At 47.5% G+C, this 27,383-nt stretch overlaps 1 protein-coding gene across 6 annotated transcripts in view; it reads right to left on the reverse strand.

Moving 5' to 3' along the window:
- LOC139242618 (kelch-like protein 5) overlaps positions 1 to 27,383 on the reverse strand; it is a 258,999-nt gene that overhangs the window by 211,085 nt on the left and 20,531 nt on the right. Inside the window, exon 1 of one of the 6 annotated variants that reach the window (XM_070870441.1) lies at positions 19,924 to 20,032. The exons of the other annotated variants lie outside the window; for them this stretch is intronic. The gene's annotated coding sequence lies outside the window, so the exon portion shown is untranslated. Of the gene's footprint in view, positions 1 to 19,923; positions 20,033 to 27,383 lie in introns of those variants that run through there. 6 annotated transcript variants of the gene reach the window in all.

Here is a 27,383-nt window from a genome sequence, read left to right on the forward strand (position 1 = left end):
TGCAGGTGCAAATAGACACATGGGAATATGATGATGTGGTGATAACAGAGACCTAGCTCAAAAAGGGCAGTGTGCTAAATATTCTTGAATATAAGGTGTTCAGGAAAGATAGGGAAGGAAAGAAAGGAGGTGGTGTGGCGGTATTGATCAATGAGAATATTAATGTTGGAGAGAGAGAGGATGTCCAGGAGGGATAAGGGCAGAATCTATTTGGTTAGATTTGAGAAATAATAGATGTGCCAATACACTACTACGTGTATTCTATTGGTCACCAACTAGTGCGAAGACTATTGAGGAGAAAATTTGCAGGGAAATTACAGAGAGGTGCAAGAACTAGAGTCGTGATAATGGGAGACTTCAACTGAAGTGTGTACGAAAGGATATACTTGCTTTGGAGGCAGTTCAGAGAAGGTTCACTAGGTTGATTCTGGGGATGAGGGGGTTGACTTATGAGGAATGATTGAGTAGATTGGGCCTCTACTCATTGGAATTCAGAAGAATGAGAGGTGATCTTATTGAAACGTATAAGATTACGAGAGCTTGACAAGGTGGATGCAGAGAGGATGTTTCCATTGATGGGGAGACTAGAACTAGAGGCCATGATCTTAGAATAAGGGGTTGCCCATTTAAAACAGATGAAAAATTTATTCTCTTTGAGGGTTGTAAATCTGTGGAATTTGCTGCCTCAGAGCTGTGGAAGCTGGGACATTGAATACATTTAAGACAGAAATAGAGAGTTTCTTAAACGATAAGGGAATAAGGGGTTATGGGGAGCGGGCAGGGAAGTGGAGCTGAGTCCATGATCGGATCAGCCATGATCGTGTTGAATGGTGGAGCAGGTTCGAGGGGCCGTATGGCCTACCCCTGCTCCTATTTCTTATGATGCATGAGAACAAGGAGAAGAAGAGGAAGAAGAAACTGCCTCACTGCATGTCACTCACAGACACCAGCTCAGAAACTGGCACTGTGCATACTTTAGAGGGATCTGCACAGGGTGAAGCACCAGGCTCAAGTGGGCTGCAGCAAGGCCAGCTCCCTGGAGGGCAAATTCATGCACGAGTTCTGCTGCACAAGACTCAGATGAGGACCTTGATGGGTCAGCCTTCAGAAGAAGGGCATGCACACCGAATTACTAGATGCAGAGTGGTTAAGTTACGGGACTAGCAATCCAGAGGCCTGGATAATAATCTGGAGACGTGAGTTCACCCCGGCAGCTGTGGAATTTAAATTCAGTTAATTTTTTTTAAAATCTGGAATAAAAAGCTATGGTCAGTAAACCCATCTGGTTTCACTAATGTCCTTTAGGGAAGGAAATCGGACGCCCTTATCTAGTCTATATGTGACTCCAAACGCACAGCAATGTGATTCACTCTTCTGAAATGGCCTAGCAAGCCACTCAATTGCAACAAAGCAATACAGAAAACAATAAGAATTTTTAAAATGGACCACCCGGCATGGGCTTTGGACACGACAATGGCACCCCCAGCCCAGTCGACTCTGCAAAGTCCTCTTCTTTAAAATCTGGGGACTTATGCCAAAACTGGGAGAGCTGTCCCACCAGCAGGACAGACCCACCCGAGGTGACGGCACAGTGGTATACAGTCAGGAGTGAGTTGCCCTGGGAGACCTCAACATTGACTCCGGAACCCATGAAGTCTCATGGCTTCAGGTCAAGTATGGGAAAGGAAACCTCCTGCTGATTACCATCTACTGCCCTCCCTCAGCTGATGAATCCGTACTCCTCCATGTTGAACACCACTTGGAAGAAGCACTGAGTGTAGCAAGGGCACAGATTGTACCGTGGGTGGGGGACTTCAATGTACATCACCAAAAGTGGCTCGGTAGCACCACTACTGACCAAGCCAGCCGAGTCCTGGAGGACATATTTGCCAGACTGGGCCTGCAGCAGGTAGCGAGAGAACTAACACGAGGGAAAAATCTACTTGACCGCGTCCTCGCCAATCTACCTGTTGCAGATGCATCTGTCTGTGACCAAATTGGTAGCAGTGACCACCGCACAGTCATTGTGGAGACGAAGGCCTGTCTTCACACTGAACACCCTCCATCGTGTTGTGTGGCACTACCACTGTGCTAAATGGGATAGATTCAGAACCGATCTAGCAGCTCAAAACTGGTCATCCATGATGTGCTGTGGGCTATCAGCAGCAACAGAACTTATTCCACCACAATCTGTAACCTCATGGCCCAGCATATCTCTCTCTCTACCATTACCATCAAGCCAGGGGACCAACCCTGGTTCAATGAGAAGTGCAGAAGAGCATAAGAAATAGGAGCAGCATCAGGCGTACTTAAAAATGAGGTACCAACCTGGGGAAGCAGCAACACAGGACTACATGCATACTAAACAGCGGAACAACTTGCTATACACAGAGCTAAGCGATCTCACAATCAACAGATCAGATCAAAGCTCTGCAGTCCTGCCACATCCCGTCGTGAATGGTGGTATACAATTAAACTAACTGGAGGAGGAGGCTCCATGAATATCCCCATCCTCAATGATGATGGAACCCAGCACTTAAATACAAAAAATGAGGCTGAAGCATTTGCAACCATCTTCAGCCAGAAGTGCCAAGTGGATGATCTATATCTGCCTCCTCCTGAGGTCCACACAGAAGCCAGTCTTCAGCCAATTCGATTCACTCCATGCGATATCAAGAAACAACTGTGCACTGGATACAGCAAAAACAATGGACCTGACAACATCCTGATTGTTGTGGTGAAGATTTGTGCACCAGAATTAGCTACATCTCTAGCCAAGCTATTCCAGTACAGCTACAACACTGGCATCTACCCGCAGTGTGGAAAACTGCCCAAGTATGTCCTGTCCACAAAGGACAAATCCAATCTGGACAATTACTGTTTCATCAGTCTACTCTCAATCAGCAGCAAAGTGAAGGAAGGTGTTGTCAACAGCGCTATCAAACAGCACTTACCAGTAATCTGATCACCGATGCTCAGTTTGGGTTCCGCCAGAACCACTCTGCTCCAGATCTCATTACAGCCTTGGTCCAAACATGGACAAAAGAGCTGAATTCCAAAGGTGAGGAGAGACTGACTGCCCTTGACATCAAGGCATCATTTGACCGAGTGTTGCATCAAGGAGCCCTAGTAAAACTGAAGTCAATGGGGATCAAGGGGCAAGCTCTCCACTGGCTATAGTCATACCTAGCACAAAGGAAGATTGTTGTTGTTGTTGGAGGTCAATCATTCCAGCCTAGGACATCGCTGCAGGAATTCCTCAGAGCAGTGTCCTAGGCCCAACCATCTTCAGCTGCTTGATCAATGACCTTCCCTTCATGTCAGAAGTGGGGATATTTGCTGATGATTGCAGTGTTCCGTTCCATTCACAACTCCTCAGAAAATGAAGCAGTCCATATCTGCATGCAGCAAGACCTGGACGACATTCAGGCTTGGGCTGATAAGTGGCAAGTAACATTCGTGCCACAAAAGTGCAAGACCATCTCCAACAAGCGAGAGTCTAACCACCTCCCCATGATATTCAACGGCATTACCATTGCCGAATCCCCCATCAACATCCTGGAGGTCACCACTGACCAGAAATTTAAATGGACTAGCCGCATGAATACCATGGCAACAAGAGCAGGTCTGAGGCTGGGTATTCTGCAGCAAGTGTATCATCTCTTGACTCCCCAAGCCTTTCCATCACCTGCAAGATATAAGTCAGGCGTGTGATGGAATACTCTCCTCTTGCCTGGATGAGTGCAGCTCCAACAGCACTCAAGAAGCTTGACATCATCCAGGACAAGGCAGCCCGCTTGATTGGCACCCCATCCACCACCTCAAACATTCACTCCCTCCACAGCACCGTGGCTGCAGCGTGTACCACCTATAAGATGCACTGCAGTAATACGCCAAACCTTTTTCGGCAGCTCCTCCCAAATCTGCAACCTCTACCACCTAGAAGGACAAGGGCAGCAGGCGCATGGGAGCACCATCACCTGCAAGCCCCCCCCCACCAAAGACTTAAGAATATATCGCTATTCGTTCATCGATGCTGGGTTAAAATCCTGGAACTCCCTCCCTAACAGCACTGTGGGAGTTCCTTCACCACAAGGACTGCAGCGGTTCAAGGTGGCTCATCACCACCTTCTCAAGGGCAATTAGGGATGGGTAATAAATGCTGGCCTTGCCAGCGATGCCCACAGCCCGGAACTAATTAAAAAAAAAAAGCCCGCCAGAGTATCTTGGCAATTACAAGGAGTGTGTCTCCAATATTGCACGGGGCTCTGCACAGAGCTTGAAGCCCAGGAGTTCCAGGCTGGAAATTATGGAAGATTCCTGAAGAGACCGTGTCGACCCAGACGTGATGGGCGATGTCACGGCTGCTTTTGCAGCACAGGTGGAAGCGACTCAACATCGCAGTGCTGCAGACCACTCATACAGTCTCTGCTTGGTGCCATCGGAGCTCAGACTGCTGCCATCGTGGCTGGGTTTACCACTGTCAACCGGGGCTTGCAGGGTGTCACAGCAGCCCAGTGAGTGGTAGCTTTTGCAGTTACGGAAGATCTCAGGATTGTTATATCGCGCCCATGTAGCCACATTTATGCAGTTGATGGCACCCTATTATCCTTGCAAAGCCACATGCGTGCTTGTCTCTGCTTGGAGAGAAGACAACGTAGTCCCTTCTTCTGGTGTAGAGAGCCTCAGTGATGCAGCGATGTATGGTGATCTGAGAGATGTTAGCTTTGTCTCCTGCTGCAGACTGGAAGGATCCACTGGCGAAGAAATTGAGGGCCACGGTGACCACTGGGAAAGCCATGTTTGCCCTGCTTTCAGGCTGCAGATCTGGTTGCATGAGGTGGCAGAGTTCTATGACCACCACCTTGTGTTCAGGATAGTTTTCTACCACAATAAGTCAGAGGCAACAAGGAGGCCTCGAGTAATGAGCCAGATTTAGTTAACAGCCTAACTGTGCATGAACATTTATCTAATAGCAATCATAACATGATCGAGTTCAACGTAGCATTTGAAAGGGAGAAATGCGAAACAGCTACTACGATTCTAGATTTGGGTACGGTCGACTTCAATGGGATAAGACACCGACTGTCCACTGTAAACTGGGCAAATCTGTTAATGGGTAAAATGACAGATGATCAGTGGGAGGTGTTCAAAAAAGAATTTGTGATGCAGAGCCAGTTTATACTCCTGTGGGGCAAGAGCTCTACTTGCCAAAAAAAAGCCATGGATGACTATAGAGGTAAGGGACAGCATAAAACAAAGAGCATACAAAAATGCAAAAAATAGCTCAGATCCTGGTGAAATGGGAAAGATACAAAAGAAAACAGCAAAGGGTCACAAAACAGTATGAACTACAAAGTATGAAATTTGCAAGGGATATCAATCAACACAAAGCATTTTTACAACAATATTAGGAAAAAGAGGTTAATTGGGAGCAATGTAGGCCCCTTAAAAACTGAAAGCGGTAATATTGTTAATGAGTATAAGGAAATGTCGGACATGTTGAATAATTACTCTGTCAGTATTTACAGTGGAGGAAGAGGATAGCATGTCAGAAATCCCAAGGAAACTAATTGAATCAGGATCTGGGACTCAATAAAATGAACATAAGTAAAACAACAGTAACGAAGAAAATAATGGCACTAAAAAGTGACACATCTCCAGGAACAAATGGTTTCCATCCCAGGATTTAAAGGAAGTAGGTGAGCACATTGCAGATGCCCTAACTATAAGCTTCCAAAGTTCTCTCGCTTCAGGAACCGTTTTTTCAGATTGGAAAATTGTACATGTCACACCGCTATTTAAGAATGGCAAGAGGGGGAAACCAGGGAATTATAGACCAGTTAGCCTAACATCTGTTGTTGGCAAATTGCTAGAGTCTCTATAATTAGAGTCTATAAGGATAGGGTGATTGAACACCTCAAATTTTCAGTTGATCAGAGACAGCCAGCATGAATGAAAGGTAGGTCATGCCTGACAAACCTGATTGATTTTTTTTTTTGAGGAGGTGACTAAAGTAGTGGACATGGTAATGTTAATGGATGTTATTTATATGGACTTCCAGAAAGCATTTGATAAAGTCCCACAAAAAGGACTGTTAATGAATATAGAAACACACAGAATTGAGGGTAATTATTGACTGGTTAGGAAATTGGCTGAGAGGCAGGAGACATGTATTAGGGATAATGGGTAGGTACTCAAATTGGGAGAATGTAACGAGTGATGTCCCGCAGGGATCTGCTTTGGGTCCTCAACTATTCATAGTATTTAACGTCTTCGATGATATAAAAAGTCATATATCCAAATTTGCCGATGACAAAAAGATAGGCAGGCGTAGATGAATGCATAAAATTACAACGGGAAATGGACAAATTAAGTAAATGGGCTAAACTGTGGCATCTGGATTTCAATGTTGGCAAATGTGAGGTCATCTACTTTGGACCTAAAAAGAATAGAACAGGGGACTTTCTAAATGGTGAAAAGCCATGTACTTGGGGGTCCGGGTACATCATTAAAATGGCATGAACAGGTACAGAAAATAATCAAAAAGGCTCTCTCTCTTAGGCAGTCCCTCGGAGTCGAGGATGACTTGCTTCCACACTAAAATGAGTTCTCAGGTGACTCAGTCCAATGCGGGACCCACAGTTTCTGTCACAGATGGGGTAGACGGTGGTTGAAGGGACAGGTGGGTGGGGTGTTTGGGTTGTCATGCGCTGTCATGCGCTCCTTCCGTTGTTTGCGCTTGACTACCACTTGCTCCCGGCAAAGAGACTCTAGGACTTCCCGGATGTTTCTCCTTCACTTTGAGCAGTCTTGGGCCAGGGATTCCCCCAGGTGTCGGTGGGAATGTTGCATTTTTTTCATGGAGGTTTGAGCGTGTCCTTGAAGCGTTTCCTCTGCCCACCTGGGGCTCGCTGGCCGTGTCGGAGCTCTGAGTAGAGCGCTTGTTTTAGAAACATAAAAACATAGAAAATAGGTGCAGGAGTAGGCCATTCGGCCCTTCGAGCCTGCACCACCATTCAATAAGACCATGGCTGATCATTCACCTCAGTACCCCTTTCCTGCTTTCTCTCCATACCCCAGTCTTGTATCGGACATGCGGTCGATGTGGCCCGTCCATCGGAGCTGATCGATCGTGGTCAATGCTGGGGATGTTGGCCTGAACAAGAACACTGACGTTAGTGAGCCTATCCTGCCAATAGATTTGCAGGATCGTGCGGAGGCAGCGCTGGTGGCACTTCTCCAGTGTTTTGAGGTGCCTGCTGTACATAGTCCATGTCTCTGAAGCATATAGAGGACTCTGTAGATCATGAGCGTGGTGCCGAGTTTGAGATCCTGGTCTTCAAACACTCTCTTCCTCAGGCGACCGAAGGCTGCACTGGCACACTGAAGGCGGTGTTGGACTTAGTCATCGATGTCTGCCCTTGTTGACTGTAGGCTCCCGAGGTATGGCAAATGGTCCACTTTGTCCAAGGCCTCGTCGTGGATTTTGATAATTGGGGGGGCAGTACTGTGTGGCAGGGGCAGGTTGGTAGAGGACCTTTGTCTTAGGAATGTTTAGTGTAAGGTCCATGCTCTTGTACGCTTCAGTGAAGGTGCTGACGATAGTTTGGAGTTTGGCCTCCGAGTGTGCGCAGACGCAAGCATTGTCTGCATACTGTAATTCAATGACAGAGGATGGGACAACCTTGGATCTGGACTGGAGGTTGAACAGTTTCCTGTTTGTTCTGTAGATTAGCTTCACTCCAGCAGGGGGCTTACTGAGGGTAATGGAATGCTGCCAGCGGACTAGAATACAAGAGGGTAGAAGTTATGCTGCAGCTATACAAAACCCTGGTTAGATAACACCTGGAGTACTGAGAACTTCTGGGCACCACACCTGAGGAAGGATAAATTAGCCTTTTGGAGAGAGTACAGCGCAGGTTTACCAGAATGATACCCAGACTTCAAGGGTTAAGTTACGAGGAGAGATTACATAAATTATTGTTGTATTCCCTTGAATTTAGAAGGTTAAGGGGTGAGCACTGCCTAATCTGATCCATCATTGACATCATTATAGCCCCAAAGCAGAGGGGGCAGCAGAAGTGCCGCAAAAAAATCAATGGCGGGCACTTGAGGACCCAGCTAAGAGAGCCCTATACAGTCAGTGCCTCACAGCTAACCTGGCATGCCTTGATCCTCAGACACAGAAGGCCCACAGCGCTTGGTCTGCCCTCCAGGCCTCCATAACCAGTGACTGCAAAGAGACGCTCGGTCACTCAACCAGGAAACACCAGGACTGGTTTGATGAGAAAGGTCTTGGATCTCCTGATCAAATAGATCACAAGCGCAGAACATTTCTGAGCCTTAAGCAACAATCCAACTCTGGAGCATCAAAGCAGCATTACAGACGGCTCACGGCTGAGGTCCAACAAAAAACCCGAGACCTAAAGAACAGGTGGTGGATGGAGAAAGCACAGGAGATACAGCAGCAGCTGGCCGACAGCCATGATGTGCGAGGATTATTCATCGCAGTCAAAGCCACCTACGGTCCAAACTCCCAAGGCCACACCCCACTGCTGGCCAAGAACAGGGAGACACTCATCAAGGACACCGAGGCTGTCGGAGCCTGCTAGAAGGAGCACTTCAAAGATCTCCTCAATCGAGACTCTGCCTTTGCCTCGAGTGTTCTTGACTCCATCCCGCAGCATGCCACCCGCCACCACCTCAGTAAGACCCCAACACTGCACGAGGTAGAAAAAGCCATAAGACAGCTTAAGAACAACAAGGCTACGGGAGCAGATGGAATCCCTGCTGTGGCGCTAAAGTATGGTGGAGAGGCGCTGTTGGCGTGGATACATGACCTCATCTCTCTCATCTGGAGGAATGAGAGCATGCAGGGAGATCTCCGAGATACAGTGATTGTGACCATCTTTAAAAAAGGGGACGTCCGACTGCATCAACTACAGAGGAATTTCCATGCTATCAGCCACTGGGAAAGTCATCACTAGAGTCCTCCTCAACCATTTTCTCCCTGTGGCCGAGGAGCTCCTCCCGGAGTCACAGTGCGGATTTCGTCCCCTACGGGGCGCCATGAACATGATTTTTGCAGTGCGACAGCTGCAGAAAAAATGCAGGGAAGAGCACCAGCCCTTATACATGGCCTTCTTCGACCTTACAAAAGCCTTTGACACTGTCAACCGCGAGGGTCTATGGAGCGTCCTCCTCCGTTTCGGATTTCCCCAAAAGTTCGTCAACATCCTCCGCCTGTTCCACAACGACATGCAGTCCGTGATCCTTACCAAGAGATCCATGACAGACCCAATCCACGTCCAGACCGGGGTCAAACAGGGCTGCGTCATCACCCCAACCCTCTTCTCAATCTTCCTCGCTGCCATGCTCCATCTCAGTCAATAAGCTCCCCGCTGGAGTGGAACTAAATTACAGAACCAGTGGGAGCCTATGTTTGCGCACATAGAAGCTGAACCCCAGGACATAGTCGACGTATTTACTGAGGTGTACGAAAGCATGGGCCTTATGCTAAACATCAGTAAGACAGAGGTCCTCCACCAGCCTATCCTTACCGCACAGCACTGCCTTCCAGTCATCAAGATCCACAGCACGGCCCTGGACAATGTGGACCATTTCCCATACCTCAGGAGCCTCATCAACACGAGCAGACATTGATGACGAGATTCAACACCGCCTCCAGTGCGCCAGTGCAGCCTTCGGCCGCCTGAGGAAAAGAGTGTTCGAGACCAGGCCCTCAAATCTGCCACCAAGCTCATGGTCCACAGGGCTGTAGTAATACCCACCCTCCTGTATGGCTGAGACATGGATCATGTACAGTAGACACCAAGTCACTGGAGTAATACCACCAACGATGTCTCCACAAGATCCTACAAATCCCCTGGGAGGACAGACGCACCAACATTAGTGTCCTCGACCAGGCCAACATCTCCAGCATTGAAGCACTGACCACACTTGATCAGCTCCGCTGGCAGGCCATATTGTCCGCATGCCAGACACGAGACTCCCAAAGCAAGCACTCTATTCGGAATGCCTTCACAGCAAATGAGCCAAAAGGTGGGCAGAGGAAACGTTACAAGGACACCCTTAAAGCCTCCCTGCAACACCCCCACCGATACCTGGGTGTCCCTGGCCAAAGACCACCTTAAGTGTAGAAAGTGCATTCGGGAGGGCGCTGAGCACCTCGCGTCTCATCACCGAGAACATGCAGAAACCAAGCGCGGGCAGCGGAAAGAGCGTGTGACAAATCTGTCCCACCCTCCCTTACCCTCAACGACACTGCCCACCTGTGACGGGGACTGTGACTCTCATATTGGACTGTTCAGCCACCAAAGAACTCACTTCAGGAGTGGATGCAAGTCTTCCTCGATTTCGAGGGACTGCCGATGATGATGATCGAAGTTTTCAAGATATTAAGAGGAACAGATAGGGCAGATAGAGGAAAACAGGTTGAGGAGTCTAGGGCTAGTTTAAAATTTATGAAATTAGGAAACTTCTGTACACAAAGAATGGCAGAAGTTTGGAACTCTCTTCCGCAAACAGCAATTGATGCCAGATCAATTGTTAATTTTAAATCGGAGATTGATAGCTTTTTGTTAACCAAAGATATTAAGGGATATGGGCCAAAGGATATGGAGCTAGGTTGCAGAACAAGTTCGAAGGGCTCAATGGTCTACTCCTGTTCCTATGGCGCCCAGGTTTTGGCCTCAGTTGCTCCTGATTTTTTGGAGCAACTGGTGCAGAACGGAGTATCTTAGAAATTCAAATTCTCGGCATTTAGTTTGCTCCAGTTCTAGTCAGTTAGAACAGTTTCACTTTGGAACAGAATTTCTTTTCCAAAAGGGGGCATGTCCGGCCACTTATGCCTGTTTTCAAAGTTTCGGCAGTGAAAACTTATTCAAAACTAACTTAGAATGGAGTAAGTGAAGATTTTTGTACGCTCGAAAAAACCTTGTCTACACTTTAGAAAATCAGGCGTAGGTTACAAATCAGGGAGGGAGGGGCCCAAGACTTCGGGCAGGGCCCGATTTACAGGTAGGTGGCGGTGGCGTCGGGTCCGGGAGGAGGAGGAAAGAGAGCGCGGATCGGGTCCAGCCCGGGGGGGGGGGAGGGAAGGGAAGCGGGAGTCGGGGGGGGGAGAGGAGGGAAGGGAAGGGGGGGGGGGGGGAGGGAGGAGGAGGAGGGAAGGGAAGCGGGAGTCGGGGGGGGGGGGAGGAAGGGAAGCGGGAGTCGGGTCGGGAGGAAGCAGGAGCTGGGCGTGGGAGGAGTCTTATGCACGCAGCCCCAGTGAGGCCATTCGGCCAGGGCTAGGGGCTGCGTGCTTCGGGCCTCTCCCACACAGTTTTGGGCACTTGGAGCTACTGCACATGCGCGCCCACTGTAGCGCGCATGTGCAGAGATCCCGGCACTGTTTTCAGCGCAGGGACCTAGCTCCGCCTCCCACAACTCGTGCTGCGCTGCGCCGAAGGCCAGAGGACCTGCAGAGAGCCGGAGAATCTGGAAGTTTTTTTTAGGCGCACTTTGTGGTGCGAAAAACGGGCGTCTAGGTCGGGGCTGCGCCCGAAACTTGGGCCCGATGTTCTTAAGTTCTGTGACCACCACCTTGGTGCAGCGTAGCCTCCTAATACACTGCTGCTCGCTTAAATGGATACAAAAGAAATGCTCTTGGAAGACCCCAGGTGGGTATGGCCTCCTGTTGAGAGCCCTCCTGGTAGCCCTCCCTCTGTGCACATAAGAACATAAATAGGAACAGGAGTAGGCCATACGGCCCTCAAACCTGCTCCGCCATTCAATAAGATCATGGCTGATCTAATCATGGATTCAGCTCCACTTCTCTGCCCGCTCCCCATAACCTCTTATTGTTTAAGAAACTGTCTATTTGTGAATAAATTTAAGAATGTCCCAGCTTCCACAGCTCTCAGGCAGTGAATTACACAGATGTATAACCCTCAGAAGAAATTTGTCCTCATCTCTGTTTTAAATAGGCAGCCCCTAAATCTAACATCGTGCCCTCTAGTTCTAGTCTCCCCTATCAGTGGAAACATCCTCTCTGCATCCACCTTGTCAAGCCCCCTCATAGGGCCCAAGTTTCCACATGATTTGCGCCTGATTTTTTAGGAGCAACTGATGGAGAACGGACTATCTTAGAAATCGCAATTCTCCACATTTTTTTTTCTACAGTTCTAGTCAGGTAGAACAGTTCTACTTTGGAACAGAATTTTTTCTTCAAAAGGGGGCGTGTCCGGCCACTGACGCCTGATTTCAAAGTTTCCACAGTGAAAACGTACTCCAAACTAACTTAGAATGGAGCAAGTGAAGATTTTTGTAGAACTGAAAAAACCTGTTCTACACATTAAAAAAAATCAGGCGCAGGTTACAAATTAGGCGTCCAGAACGAGGTGGGGGGGGGAGGGAAGTCATTAAATTCTACAATAAATCCTTATTTATACTTCTACAAATAAATCCAACCTGAATAAACATTTATAAGCAAAGAAAAGATTAAATAAACCATCTTCCTACCTGTGTGAAAGTGCTTCAGCCACAGAGAATGCTGCAGTCAGCCTCACAAGTTGAGGCACCCATTCGTAGAGAGAGAGAGACACACACACACCTGTTCGTTCCCGCGGGGGGGGGGGGGGGGAGGGGAGGAGAGAAGGAGGTGCCCGTTCGTTCCCGCGGGGGGGGGGGGGAGGGGGGGGAAGGAGGGGAAAGGAGACAATGAGAAGGCTGCAAGAAGCCTCAGTGCTGATGGCAATGTGCTTTTATTAAAAAATGTTCAAAAATTAAACAGCTACAAAGAACTACAAAAATGGGCGAGTGCCAATGTTTCCTTCACACTGCGCGTGCGCGAACGCTCCAATGCGCACGCGCAACGTTGCCGGCAGGAAAAAAACTAATTTAAATGGTACCCGCCCCCTCCCACTTACAAAATCTGCGTGAGTGTAGGCTCCGCCCCCCTGGGCGCCGCGCCAAACAGACAAGGAGCTGCAAAGCGCTCCAGAATCGCGCGTTTTTTTTCCGGCGCCGTTTTAGGCGCGAAAACGGAGGGGCGCCCGTTTTTTATCATGTGGAAACTTGGGCCCATAATCTTATACATTTCGATAAGATCACCCCTCATTCTTCTGAATTCCAATGAGTAGAGGCCCAACTTACTCAACCCCCTCAAACCTGAATCAACCTAGTGAACCTTCTCTGAACTGCCTCCAAAGCAAGTATATCCTTTTGTAAATATGGAAACCAAAACTGCAGGCAGTATTCCAGGTGTGGTCTCACCAGTACCTTATATAGCTGTAGCAATACTTCCCTGCTTTTATACTCCATCCCCTTTGCAATAAAGACCAAGATACCATTGACCTTCCTGATCACTTGCTGTACCTGCACAAGTATCCTCAGGTCCTGCTGTACTACGGCACTTTGCAATCTTTCTCCATTTAAATAATAACTTGCTCTTGGATTTTTTTCTGCCAAAGTGCATGATCTCACACTTTCCAACATTATATTCCATCTGCCAAATTTTTGCCCACTCACTTAGCCTGTCTGTCCTTTTGCAGATTTTGTGTGTCCTCCTCACACATTGTTTTTCCTTCCATCTTTGTATCGTCAGCAAACTTGACTATGTTACACTCAGTCCCTTCTTCCAAGTCATTAATATAGATTGTAAATAGTTAGGGTCCCAGTACTGATCCCTGCGGCACCCCACTAGTTACTAGTTGCCAACCAGAGAATGAACCATTTATCCCGACTCTCTGTTCTCTGTTAGTTAGCCAATGCTCTATCCATGCTAATATATTACCCCCAACCTCGTGAACTTTTATCTTGTGCAGTAACATCTTTGTCCTCTTCGCTGCCTCCACTCCCTCTCCCGAAGACACTCGAGCACAAGGGGGAAGGCATGTAGAGCCCTCATGTGAGCAAGTGTCGTGAGCAGAAGCCTTTAAATATGAAGACATTCTCCACTTGGAATAACACTCCCTGTTACTTTAGAACCTTGCAGTAAGTTTATAAAGCTCTTGGACTTGCAGAAAGTTGCACAAGCGACTCAAACAGAACAAACATGTCAGGTGCAAGTGATTGCTGATGATCCCTTTAAATACCGCTGCTGGAGTCTCCTTTCTGCTTGTCAACGCTGGCTCAGCTCAGCGTACATAAGGCATGCCTCCAAGTGGAGCGGTGAAATCCAAATGCGCAGATCGGGCATCACATGAGCACTGCACAGTCACTGACATCACAATCTGCTTCATTTTAATGATTTTCACAAGCGCTGCTATCGGCAGTGCCTCCGGCCATCCGAAAACGGCAGCCGTTGCGGGACCCGCCACCAGTTATAGCAGTAATCGGTAGTGATAAACCACCCAATTTCTGGGCCCTGTCTCTATCATCTTAAAGTGACAATAAACTACAACTTTATCTACAGTATCACAGTTCATAGGGCTCAATTTTTCCCAATGCCGTTTTTTGGCTTATTGCCAGTGTTACGCCCATTTTTCTTGGCCCCAACTACTCCCAAAAAAAGTAGCAAGTTTCCCTGTTCTTTTTTTAATTGGCGCTGCGCAGCCTGTCCTGTAGCCTCGGGGGGTGAAGCCTAATTTCGACGCTGAAAAAAATGATCCTGCCCCTTCGGCGCATGCTCAAAAAAAAAATAATGTTTTTGACATTATTCCTATGGACGTGCATGCCCAGTATGGCTCCCGGTCTGCATTCGGACATTTTTAAAGAGTCAGTTGTGTGTGAGAACTTTAATTCTCATTGGAAAAATCAGAGCTGCAATACAAGATTCAACATGGCTCACGGACCAAGAATTTCTTACAGGATGAAGTGGAGGCACTGGTTAATGTGATTGAACGCAGATGGCACGAGCTGGACACCAACAGAGGTCAAAAAAGTTCCACCAAAAGAAATGAAGAAATGTTGGAACCAACTTGCAGAAGATTACTGTGCAATGGTGCCCACCCCGAGGTCTGGAGGCCAGTGCAAAAAGTGGCTGGACCTTGGTCAAGTAGTTGGTGTAAGTAATATTTCCATTTATTCAATGGAATTGCAATTGTAAATGTGACCATCTGTATATATCCCACCCAGCAGAAAGACACCCTCTCTCAAAAGTTATGTTTTCATCTTTGCAGAGGAAAGTGGCACACAAGAAAAGGGAAAGAACTTTAACAGGAGGAGGCCCGGCAAATCTGCAGCCACCGACACCCTTGGAAGAGAGGGTCGCTGCTTTGATGGGTCCTGCCTGGAGAAAAGCAACCAACCCTGCACAAGCTGGGCCCACACTCCAGCGAGAGGGTAAGTCCTGCAAATTCCACACTCTAGCTTTCCTAAATGTTAAGTACTGTGCGGGCTTCATGGGGATGTCTCCATCAGTTACGCTTCGGTTGATGCAATGTGCTATCATTCATCGTGGTCTTTCAAATCAGCCTGCTGTGTGAGCCTATTCATGCCACCCATCCTTCCCCCTCCTCTGCTGCTAACAGTTTGTCTGTTCTGTTATATTTTTACAGAACTTGAGGTCAACCCTGACAATGCAGAAGAGGATTCAGACGCGGACAAGCCTGAAGATGAGAACATCTTCCAATGAGGAAGGACATTCTTGCTATTGAGGGAGTGCAGCGAAGGTTCACCAGACTGATTCCCGGGATGGCAGGACTGACAAATGAAGAAAGACTGGATCGACTAGGCTTATATTCAGTGGAATTTAGAAGAAAGAGAAGGGATCTCATAGAAGCATATAAAATTGTGACGGGATTGGTCAAGTTAGATGCAGGAAGAATGTTCCCGATGTTGGGGAAATCCAGAACCAGGGGTCACAGTTTAAGGATGGGGTAAGCCATTTAGGACTGAGATGAGGAGAAACTTCTTCACTCAGAGAGTTGTGAACCTGTAGAATTCTCTACCACAGAAAGTTGTTGAGGCCAGTTCGTTAGATATATTCAAAATGGAGTTAGATGTGGCCCTTGCGGCTGAAGGGATCAAGGGGTATGGAGAGAAAGTAGGAATAGGGTACTGAAGTTGCATGATCAGCCATGATCATATTGAATGGTGGTGCAGGCTTGAAGGGCCAAATGGCCTGCTCCTGCACCTATTTTCTATGTTTGTTTCTATGTTGACCACCTTATCCACCTGGCCTGCTACTTTCAGGGATCTGTGGCCAAGTACTCCAAGGTCCCTTTGTTCATCTACACTTCTCAGTGGACTACCGTTTAATGTGTATATTGTTTCCTTATTAGCCCACGCACTTCTCCGAATTAAATTCCATTTGTCACTGCTCTGCCCACCTGACCAGTAGATTGATATCCTCCTGCAGTCCATGACTTTCCTCTTCATCATCAACCACACAGCCAATTTTAGTGTCATCTGCAAACTTCTCAATCATGCTCCCTATAATTAAATCTAAATCATTGATGTATACCACTAAAAGCAAGGGACCCAGTACTGAGCCCTCGGGATCCCCACTGGAAACATCCTTCCAGCCATAAAAACATCCATCAATCATTACACTTTGCTTCCTACCTCTAAGCCAATTTTGGATCCAACTTGCCACTTTGCCCTGGATCCCATGGGCTTTAACCTTCGTGACCAGTCTACCATGTGGGACCTTATCAAAAGCTTTGCTAAAGTCCATATATACTACATCATCGATGCACCTGGTTAGTCAAACACGATCTTCCCTTAACAAATCCGTGCTGACTGTCCCTAATTAATCCTGCTTTTCTAAATGTAGATTTATCCTGTCTTTTCGGATTTTTTCCAATAGTTTTCCCATCACTGAGGTTAGGCTGACAGGCCTGTAATTACTCGGCCTAGCCCTTTCTCCCTTCTTAAACAAGGGTACCACATTCATCATTTTAGGCGGTCCCTCGAACGAGGATGACTTGCTTCCAAGAGCTCACAGATGTTTCAATGAAGGACCCCTGCACTCGAATTGAGGGGGTGGAAGATGCCTGTGCGTGAATTTTTTTAACGTGTAGTGACCGTTGCACACCAGCCACCACACGGGCTTGACAGAGCTGGGTCTTGGTCCCGTGGCAAGGATTAACCAAGACAACTGGAGACCTGCTCTGCTGCATGGATCTAGCGTGCGCACATATCGCAGTGTGGGCAGGTCCGTGCTGCCCCCATACCCTCATCTGTCGCACCTCCGCCACGATCTCTCGCCACTCATCCGCCCCGACCTTCCCACCTCTGTACCTGGGCCCTGCCGATGTTCCTGCCCATGCTCCAAAACGGCGACCAGGGTTTTGATGACGTCACCCAGTCGGCCATTTCAAAATTGGCACACATTTGGAGCAGCTCATGCTGGAGGTTGAAGTGGTATGCCGCTCCAGCCCTTTTATAGCCCGACCTGTGGAGCTGTTCTCTCGCAGGTCGAGGGGCCATGATGTCCCAGGCCCGCCGCTCCAGTTCTTTTATAGCCCGACCTGCAGAGCTATTCTCTCACAGGTAACTCACCAATAACCTGCTCACCGATGCCCAGTTTAGGTTCTGCCAGGAACACTCTGCTCCAGACCTCATTACAGCCTTGTCCAAGCATGGACAAAAGAGCTGAATTCCAGAAGTGAGGGGAGAGTGACTGCCCTTCACAAAAAGGAAACACTTAACCAAGTGTGGCATCAAGATGCTCTAGTACAATTGAAGTCAATAGGAATCAGGAGGAAAACTTTCCATTGGCTGGAGTTATACCTTACACAAAGGAAGATGGTGGTGGTTGTCAGAGGCCAATCATCTCAGCCCAGGACATCACTGCTCTTCAGGGCAGTGTCCAAGGCTCAACCATCTTCAGTTGCTTCATCAATTACCTTCCCTCCATCATAAGGTTAGAAGCAGGCTTGTTCACTGATGATTGCAGTGTTCAGTTCCATTCACAACTCCTCAGATAATGAAACAGTTTCTTCCAGCATGGAGCAAGACCTGTACAATATTCAGGCTCGGGCTGATAGGTGGCAAGTAACTTATGTGTCACACAAGTGCCAGGCAATGACTATCTCCAACAAGTGAGAGTCCAATCACCGGTCCTTTACATCCAACGGAATTACCATCGCCGAATTCCCATCATTGACCAGAAACTTAACTGGACCAGCCACATAAATACTGTGGCTACAGGAGCAGGACAGAGGCTCACCTCCTGCCTCCCCAAAGCATTTTCACCACCTACAAGGAGAAATCAGGAGTTTGATGGAATACTCTCCACTTGCCTGGATGAGTGCAGCTCCAACAGCAATCTAGAAGCTCAAAACCATCCAGGACAAAGCAGCCCACTTGATTAGCACTCCAACCATTAAACATCAGTTCCTCCACCATCGGTGCACCATGGCTGCAGTGTGTACCATCTACAAGATGCACTGCAGCAACTCACCAAGGCTTCTTCGACAGCAACCCGTGACCTCTACCGCCGAGAAGGACAAGGGCAGCAAGTGCATGGGAACACTACCATCTCCAAGTTCCCCTCCAAGTTATACACCATCTTGACTTGGAAATATATTGCCAGCCTCTCATCGTCACTGGGTCAAAATGCTGTGACTGTTTCCCTAACAGCACTGTGGGAGTACGATCATCACACAGACTGCAGCGGTTCAAGAAGGCGGCTCACTGCCATCTTCTCAAGGGTAATTAGGGATGGGCAATAAATGCTGGCCTTGTCAACAACATCCAGATCCGTGAATGAATTAAAAAGGCTGTAGATGCTAAAACAACTGGGGGCCGAAATTGCCCACCGCTGGAAACGCGGCGCACCAACCGTGTTTCGACTGTTTTTACCGGCATGGTTGATGTGGTGGCTTCTTGAGCGAAATTCCACTCTTTGGCTTTTTTTTTTTCAGCGGACCTCAAGTCAGTCATAATGGGGCCGGATGTGCGTCAGTGAGTGGAAGTTCACACACTAGAGGGGCAGAAGTTGGGTGGATGGGTGGAGTGTCCGCCACTGTCAGTCATTAGCGTAGCGCTGATGACATCATCATGGTGCCGCGTCACCACGTCACTCCCTTTCACTTAAAGGGGAGATCAATGTGATTCTTTAAGTTCGGTCCACTGGGCCACCAGGGAGGGTTTCGGCCAGGCCAGCGGCCTGGCACCCAAGAGGGGGTGGCAGGCTGCCTGTTGGCTGCCCGGTCGAACCTAGGGGCATAATTGTCGGCCTGACATGGCAGTCAGCTGACAAAAAAAAAGGTGGCCGCGGCAGTAGTTCCTCCCCTTTAATGGCAGGTGCGCCGCCATTTTGCAAGTACTCCAAGCACAGTGCACCGGCAGAAAAAGCTGCCGGTGGCACTGAGCAGCGGCAGCAATATTGTACCGGAGGAATTTCCCGATTCAGGGGGGGGGAAACGCGGACATCGGCGGTGGGCACTCTGATGACGCACTTAGGACAGATCGGCAGCAGCGGAGTGGTAGTGGGGGCGCGGGTCACTGTCGGAATACCATAGGCACGAAATTTTCAAAATAGCGGCCATTCCACAAAAAATCAGCGGCCATTGCATTCCGCAGCATGGCTGCCGATTTCTGGCGGTAACAGGCTTTAAGGGAAGGGGCAATTTCGGCCCCTTGGAACTTTCAAGATTGAGATGGATAGATTTTTGTTAGGTAAGGGTATCAAGGGATATGGAGCAATGGCGGATAAATGGAGTTGTACAGATCAGCCATTATCTAATTGAATGGCAGAACAGGCCCGAGAGGCTGAATGACCTACTCATGCTCCTAATGGCTCTATGTTCTGAATACATCATTCTCTGATCAGGACTTTTGCCACACATTTAATGGTCCAAAGAGTAGCAGTAATCCATAATTACACCCTCAGTTCAAAAACATCGTCCTCAATAAAAAGCACTTTGAGATGTCTTCCTACACTCGAGGAGCACTACAAAAATGCAAGCAGTTGTATTACAGCATTTAGCAAACCATCAAGTTCTATAGAGTCTTTGAACTTACTAATTTTGTACTCAACCTAGCGATGCATCCAAGTATTTGATTAATCTTGTGATAATAGGCACAATGACTGGAAAGTTTCAGTCAATCATCCACCTACTCCTTTTCCATCTTTGCTTTTGGGTATTGTGCTGCATCCATGCTTCGTGTTTCCTGTTTCAATATGCATCAGCTTATATTAATCCATTTTAAAATACATCTATCATTGTTTAACTCCTCTATCTGATTTATCCAGATCTCTGCAAAGCCCATCAATGTCCTCTGCAATAGTTACATATAGCTTAGTGCCATCAATAAGTTTATAGTAATACAACCTTCCTCTCACTCCGTATTGTTCATAGGTGTACAATATCAATGTTCATAACACTTAAAAGTGTGCCACTGTATCCAACTGCAAGTCACATTAAGTGCAGTGCCTTTTGGCTGACACAATTTCATTTAAGAAAAACAAGACAACTTAGCAAACAATTGCCAACTTCTTGCATTTTAATGCACTTTATTTACCTTATACAAATGTTCTGTTCCAATAGATCCCCACAGAGAAACACCAAGTTGGATAAAATGAGCAGGGTTGTGGCAACACTCGCAAAGGCAGCATGAGTCCGACGCTGCATTCTGGTCGACAAGGTTCCCTCCAGTACCATGCCCAAATCCAAAGAGGACTGGAAAATGATGTTCAAGGCCTCTGCGATTTCCTCTTTTACTTTGCTCAACAGCCTGGGATGCATTTCATCCAGACCTGAGGACTTATCCACTTTCAAAGCTGCTAAACCCCTTAATACTTCCTCTCTCACTATATTTATGTCATAAAGAATATCACACTCCTCCAAGATAGCAGTATCTGCACTGCCTCTTTCCTTTGTGAAAACAGATGCAAAGTATTCATTAAGAACCCTACCAACATCTTCCACCTCCACACAAAGATTACCCTCATGGTCTCTAATAGGCCCTACCCTTTCTTTAATTATCCTCTTGCTCTTAATATATTTATTGAACATCTTTGGGTTTTCCTTAATTTTACTTGCCAAGAATTTTTTATGCTCTCTCTTAGCATTCCTAATATCCTTTATAATTTTACCTCTGAACTTTCTATATTCCTCCAAAGATTCTACAGTATTTAGCCATCGGTATATGACATAAGCTTCCCTTTTTTTCTTTATCCTCCCTGCAAGTCCCTAGACATCCGGGGGGGGCTCTAGAATGGTTATTCTCACCCTTTTACTTTAAGAGCACATGTTTTGCCTGAGCCCTGCGGATCTCCTCCTTGAATACCTCCCACTGTTCCAACACTGATTTACCTACAAGTAGCTGTTTCCAGTCCACAGTGGCCAAATCACTCCTTAACTTAGCTTTTCCCCAATTTGGGACTTTTATTCCTGGTCTATCCTTATCCATAACTATCTTGAATCTGACTGAATTATGGTCAGTGGCACCCAAGTGCTCTCTCACTGATACCCCTTCCACCTGCCCAGCTTCATTCCCCAAAACTAAATCCAAAACCACCCCCCTCTCGTGTTGGGCTTGTTACATACTGACTAAAAAAGTTCTCTTGAATGCATTTTAAGAATTCCGCACCCTCTGTACCCTTCACACTATATTTGTCCCAATCAATATTTCGATAGTTAAAATCCCCTACTATTACTACCCTGTGGTTTTTGGACTTCACAGCAATTTGCCTACATATTTGCTCCTCTATCTCCCTCCCACTGTTTGAGGGTCTATAATACACACCCAGCAGTGTGATCGCCCCTTTTTTATTTTTCAATTCAACCCATATGACCTCATTTGATGATCCCTCTAACATATCATCTCTCCTCACCGCTGTAATAGTTTCTTTAATCAGTACCGCGATTCTCCCCACCGTCTTGACTAAAAATCCTGTAACCAGGAATATTGAGCTGCCAAACCTGCCCTTTTTTTAGCCATGTCTCTGTAATGGCTATAATGTCATACTCCCAAGTATCTACCTGTGCTCTTAGCTCATCTGCCTTATTCGCTATACTCCTTGCATTAAAGTATATACCATTTAGCACAGGAAGACCTCCTTGATTACTACTTACTAACCCTTGTTTCCTCTGTCTTACAGATTTGATTTCTAAATTTTTGCTATCCAATTTCTGCTTTACTTCCTTCCCTATTGAATTTGTTCTCGGGTTCCCATCCCCCTGCCAAGCTAGTTTAAATTCTACCCAACAGCATTAGCAAAACTCCCCACGAGGATATTGGTCCCGGTGCTGTTGAGGTGCAGCCCGTCTGGTTTGTATAGGTCCCAACTCCCCCAAAAGCAGTCCCAATGCCTCAGGAATTTAAATCCCTCCCTCCTACACCAACTCTCCAGCCACGCGTTCATCCTCTCTATCCTTCTATTCTTATACTCATTAGCACACGGCACCGGTAGTAACCTGGAGATTCCTACCTTTGAGGTCGAACCCTTTAATTTTTCTCCTAGCTCCCTAAATTCTGCCTGCAGGACCTCATCCGTCTTTCTACCCATGTCGTTGGTCCCGATATGGACCACGACCTCTAGCCGTTTACCCTCTTCACCCCAGAATACCCTGCGTCCGCTCTGTGACATCCTTGACCCTGGCACCAGGGAGGCAGGCACCATACCATTTTGGAGTCACGTATGCGGCCGCAGAACTGCCTCTCTGTTCCCCTAACTATTGAATCCCCTACCACTACAGCTCTCTTATTCTTTGTCCCTCCCCTCTGTGCAGCTGAGCCACCTGTGGTGCCTTGGACTTGGCTCTGGCTGCACTCCCCAGAGGTACCATTGCCTTCACCGATACTCAAAAGAGAATATCCGTTGGAAAGCGAGATGGGGGGACTCCTGCACTACCTGCCTAGCGTTCTTTCTCCGTCTGGTGCTCATCCATTGCCCCTCTGCCTGCACGCTTTTAAGCTGCAGGGTGACCACCTCCTGAAATGTGCTATCCAATAGCTTTCAGCCTCGCAGATGCACCATACTGACTACAGCCACCGCTCAAGCTCCGAAACGCGAAACTCGAGTAGTTGAAGATGGAGACACCTGCACACATGGTTGTCTAGGCCGCGCGAGGCGTCCAGGACTTCCCACATACCACAGGTCATGCACTCCACAGGACTGAGCTCCCCTGCCATCCCTCTATTTAAACTTATCTGATTAAAAAAAGAGAAAGAGAGATACTTACCAATCACTTACCTGCCCGGCTGAGGGCTGTGAGCTCCTCGCCGACCTCCGGGCCTTCTGACCTCCCGAACACTCGGGCCTCCCGACTCGCCGAATTTCCGACTCGCCGAACTCACAGGACCTCCCGACTCACCGAACTCCCAACTCACCGATGTAATCATTCCTCCAGGCATATAGTGCAGCAGTCACCTGCCGAATGCAGATATGTGTTGCATGTTGAGAAATGCCGCACACATTCCCAGTTGTAGCCTGGAACGATCCAGATGCATAGAATGAAAGTGCAGCTGTAACTTTCACTCCAATGACAAAGCAGTCCTCCTGACGCTTCTAGGTTGCAGATCTGCTTTTACTAACTCACAGATCTCAGTTACAACTTATTTGCGGAAACGCAGCCTTCTCACACAGTCTGCACCACTCAGGTGCAGGTACGAATGCCTGTCTCGATATACCCAACGTGGGTAAGGCCTCCTGCCCATCAGCCTACGTGCTCTGAGAAACATAGAAACATAGAAAATAGGTGCAGGAGCAGGCCATTCAGCCCTTCTAGCCTGCACCGCCATTCAATGAGTTCATGGCTGAACATGAAACTTCAGTACCCCCTTCCTGCTTTCTCGCCATAACCCTTGATCCCCCGAGTAGTAAGGACTTCATCTAACTCCCTTTTGAATATATTTAGTGAATTGGCCTCAACTACTTTCTGTGGTAGAGAATTCCACAGGTTCACCACTCTCTGGGTGAAGAAGTTTCTCCTCATCTCGGTCCTAAATGGCTTACCCCTTATCCTCAGACTGTGACCCCTGGTTCTGGACTTCCCCAACATTGGGAACATTCTTTCTGCATCTAACCTGTCTAAACCCGTCAGAATTTTAAACGTTTCTATGAGGTGCCCTCTCATTCTTCTGAACTCCAGTGAATACAATCCCAATTGATCCAATCTTTCTTGATAGGTCAGTCCCGCCATCCCGGGAATCAGTCTGGTGAACCTTCGCTGCACTCCCTCAATAGCAAGAATGTCCTTCCTTAAGTTAGGAGACCAAAACTGTACACAATACTCCAGGTGTGGCCTCACCAAGGCCCTGTACAACTGTAGCAACACCTCCCTGCCCCTGTATTCAAATCCCCTCGCTATGAAGGCCAACATGCCATTTGCTTTCTTAACCGCCTGCTGTACCTGCATGCCAACCTTCAATGACTGATGTACCATGACACCCAGGTCTCGTTGCACCTTCCCTTTTCCTAATCTGTCACCATTCAGATAATAGTCTGTCTCTCTGTTTTTACCACCAAAGTGGATAACCTCACATTTATCCACATTATACTTCATCTGCCATGCATTTGCCCACTCACCTAACCTATCCAAGTCACTCTGCAGCCTAATAGCATCCTCCTCGCAGCTCACACTGCCACCCAACTTAGTATCATCCGCAAATTTGGAGATACTGCATTTAATCCCCTCGTCTAAATCATTAATGTACAATGTAAACAGCTGGGGCCCCAGCACAGAACCTTGCGGCACCCCACTAGTCACTGCCTGCCATTCTGAAAAGTACCCGTTTACTCCTACTCTTTGCTTCCTGTCTGACAACCAGTTCTCAATCCACGTCAGCACACTACCCCCAATCCCATGTGCTTTAACTTTGCACATTAATCTCTTGTGTGGGACCTTGTCGAAAGCCTTCTGAAAGTCCAAATATACCACATCAACTGGTTCTCCCTTGTCCACTTTACTGGAAACATCCTCAAAAAATTCCAGAAGATTTGTCAAGCATGATTTCCCTTTCACAAATCCATGCTGACTTGGACCTATCATGTCACCATTTTCCAGATGCACTGCTATGACATCCTTAATAATTGATTCCATCACTTTACCCACTACTGAGGTCAGGCTGACCGGTCTATAATTCCCTGTTTTCTCTCTCCCTCCTTTTTTAAAAAGTGGGGTTACATTGGCTACCCTCCACTCCATAGGAACTGATCCAGAGTCAATGGAATGTTGGAAAATGACTGTCAATGCATCCGCTATTTCCAAGGCCACCTCCTTAAGTACTCTAGGATGCAGTCCATCAGGCCCTGGGGATTTATCGGCCTTCAATCCCATCAATTTCCCCAACACAATTTCCCGACTAATAAAGATTTCCCTCAGTTCCTCTTCCTTACTAGACCCTCTGACCCCTTTTATATCCGGAAGGTTGTTTGTATCCTCCTTAGTGAATACCGAACCAAAGTACTTGTTCAATTGATCCGCCATTTCTTTGCTCCCCGTTATGACTTCCCCTGATTCTGACTGCAGGGGACCTACGTTTGTCTTCACCAACCTTTTTCTATTTACATACCTATAGAAACTTTTGCAATCCGCCTTAATGTTCCCTGCAAGCTTCTTCTCGTACTCCATTTTCCCTGTCCTAATCAAACCCTTTGTCCTCCTCTGCTGAGTTCTAAATTTCTCCCAGTCCCCAGGTTCGCTGCTATTTCTGGCCAATTTGTATGCCACTTCCTTGGCTTTAATACTATCCCTGATTTCCCTAGATAGCCACGGTTGAGCCACCTTCCCCTTTTTATTTTTACGCCAGACAGGAATGTACAATTGTTGTACTTCATCCATGCGGTCTCTAAATGTCTGCCATTGCCCATCCACAGTCAACCCCCTAAGTATCATTCGCCAATCTATCCTAGCCAATTCACGCCTCATACCTTCAAAGTTACCCTTCTTTAAGTTCTGGACCATGGTCTCTGAAATTACTGTTTCATTCTCCATCCTAATGCAGAATTCCACCATATTATGGTCACTCTTCCCCAAGGGGCCTCGCACAATGAGATTGCTAATTAATCCTCTCTCATTACACAACACCCAGTCTAAGATGGCCTCCCCCCTAGTTGGTTCCTCAACATATTGGTCTAGAAAACCATCCCTTATGCACTCCAGGAAATCCTCCTCCACCGTATTGCTTCCAGTTTGGCTAGCCCAATCTATGTGCATATTAAAGTCACCCATTATAACTGCTGCACCTTTATTGCATGCACCCCTAATTTCCTGTTTGATGCCCTCCCCAACATCCCTATTACTGTTTGGAGGTCTGTACACAACTCCTACTAACGTTTTTTGCCCTTTGGTGTTCTGCAGCTCTACCCATATAGATTCCACATCATCCAAGCTAATGTCTTTCCTAACTATTGCATTAATCTCCTCTTTAACCAGCAATGCTACCCCACCTCCTTTTCCTTTTATTCTATCCTTCCTGAATGTTGAATACCCCTGAATGTTGAGTTCCCAGCCCTGATCATCCTGGAGCCACGTCTCCGTAATCCCAATCACATCATATTTGTTAACATCTATTTGCACAATTAATTCATCCACCTTATTGCGGATACTCCTTGCATTAAGACACAAAGCCTTCAGGCTTGTTTTATTAACACCCTTTGTCCTTTTAGAATTTTGCTGTACAGTGGCCCTTTTTGTTCTTTGCCTTGGGTTTCTCTGCCCTCCACTTTTCCTCATCTCCTTTCTGTCTTTTGCTTTTGGCTCCTTTTTGTTTCCCTCTGTCTCCCTGCATTGGTTCCCATCCCCCTGCCATATTAGTTTAAATCCTCCCCAACAGCACTAGCAAACACTCCCCCTAGGACATTGGTTCCAGTCCTGCCCAGGTGCAGACCGTCCGGTTTGTACTGGTCCCACCTCCCCCAGAACCGGTCCCAATGCCCCAGGAATTTGAATCCCTCCCTGTTGCACCACTGCTCAAGCCACGTATTCATCTGCGCTATCCTGCGATTCCTACTCTGACTATCACGTGGCACTGGTAGCAATCCCGAGATTACTACTTTTGAGGTCCTACTTTTTAATTTAGCTCCTAGCTCCTTAAATTCGTTTCGTAGGACCTCATCCCTTTTTTTGCCTATGTCGTTGGTACCAATGTGCACCACGACAACTGGCTGTTCTCCCTCCCATTTCAGAATGTCCTGCACCCGCTCCGAGACATCCTTGACCCTTGCACCAGGGAGGCAACATACCATCCTGGAGTCTCGGTTGCGGCCGCAGAAACGCCTATCTATTCCCCTCACAATTGAATCCCCTATCACTATCGCTCTCCCACTCTTTTTCTTGCCCTCCTGTGCAGCAGAGCCAGCCACGGTGCCATGAACTTGGCTGCTGCTGCCCTCCCCTGATGAGTCATTCCCCTCAACAGTACCCAAAGCGGTGTATCTGTTTTGCAGGGGGATGACCGCAGGGGACCCCTGCACTACCTTCCTTGCTCTACTCTTCCTGCTGGTCTTCCATTCCCTATCTGGCTGTGGACCC

This window comes from Pristiophorus japonicus, chromosome 2 (assembly GCF_044704955.1).
Source record: "Pristiophorus japonicus isolate sPriJap1 chromosome 2, sPriJap1.hap1, whole genome shotgun sequence".
Taxonomy (NCBI): Eukaryota; Metazoa; Chordata; class Chondrichthyes; family Pristiophoridae; genus Pristiophorus; species Pristiophorus japonicus.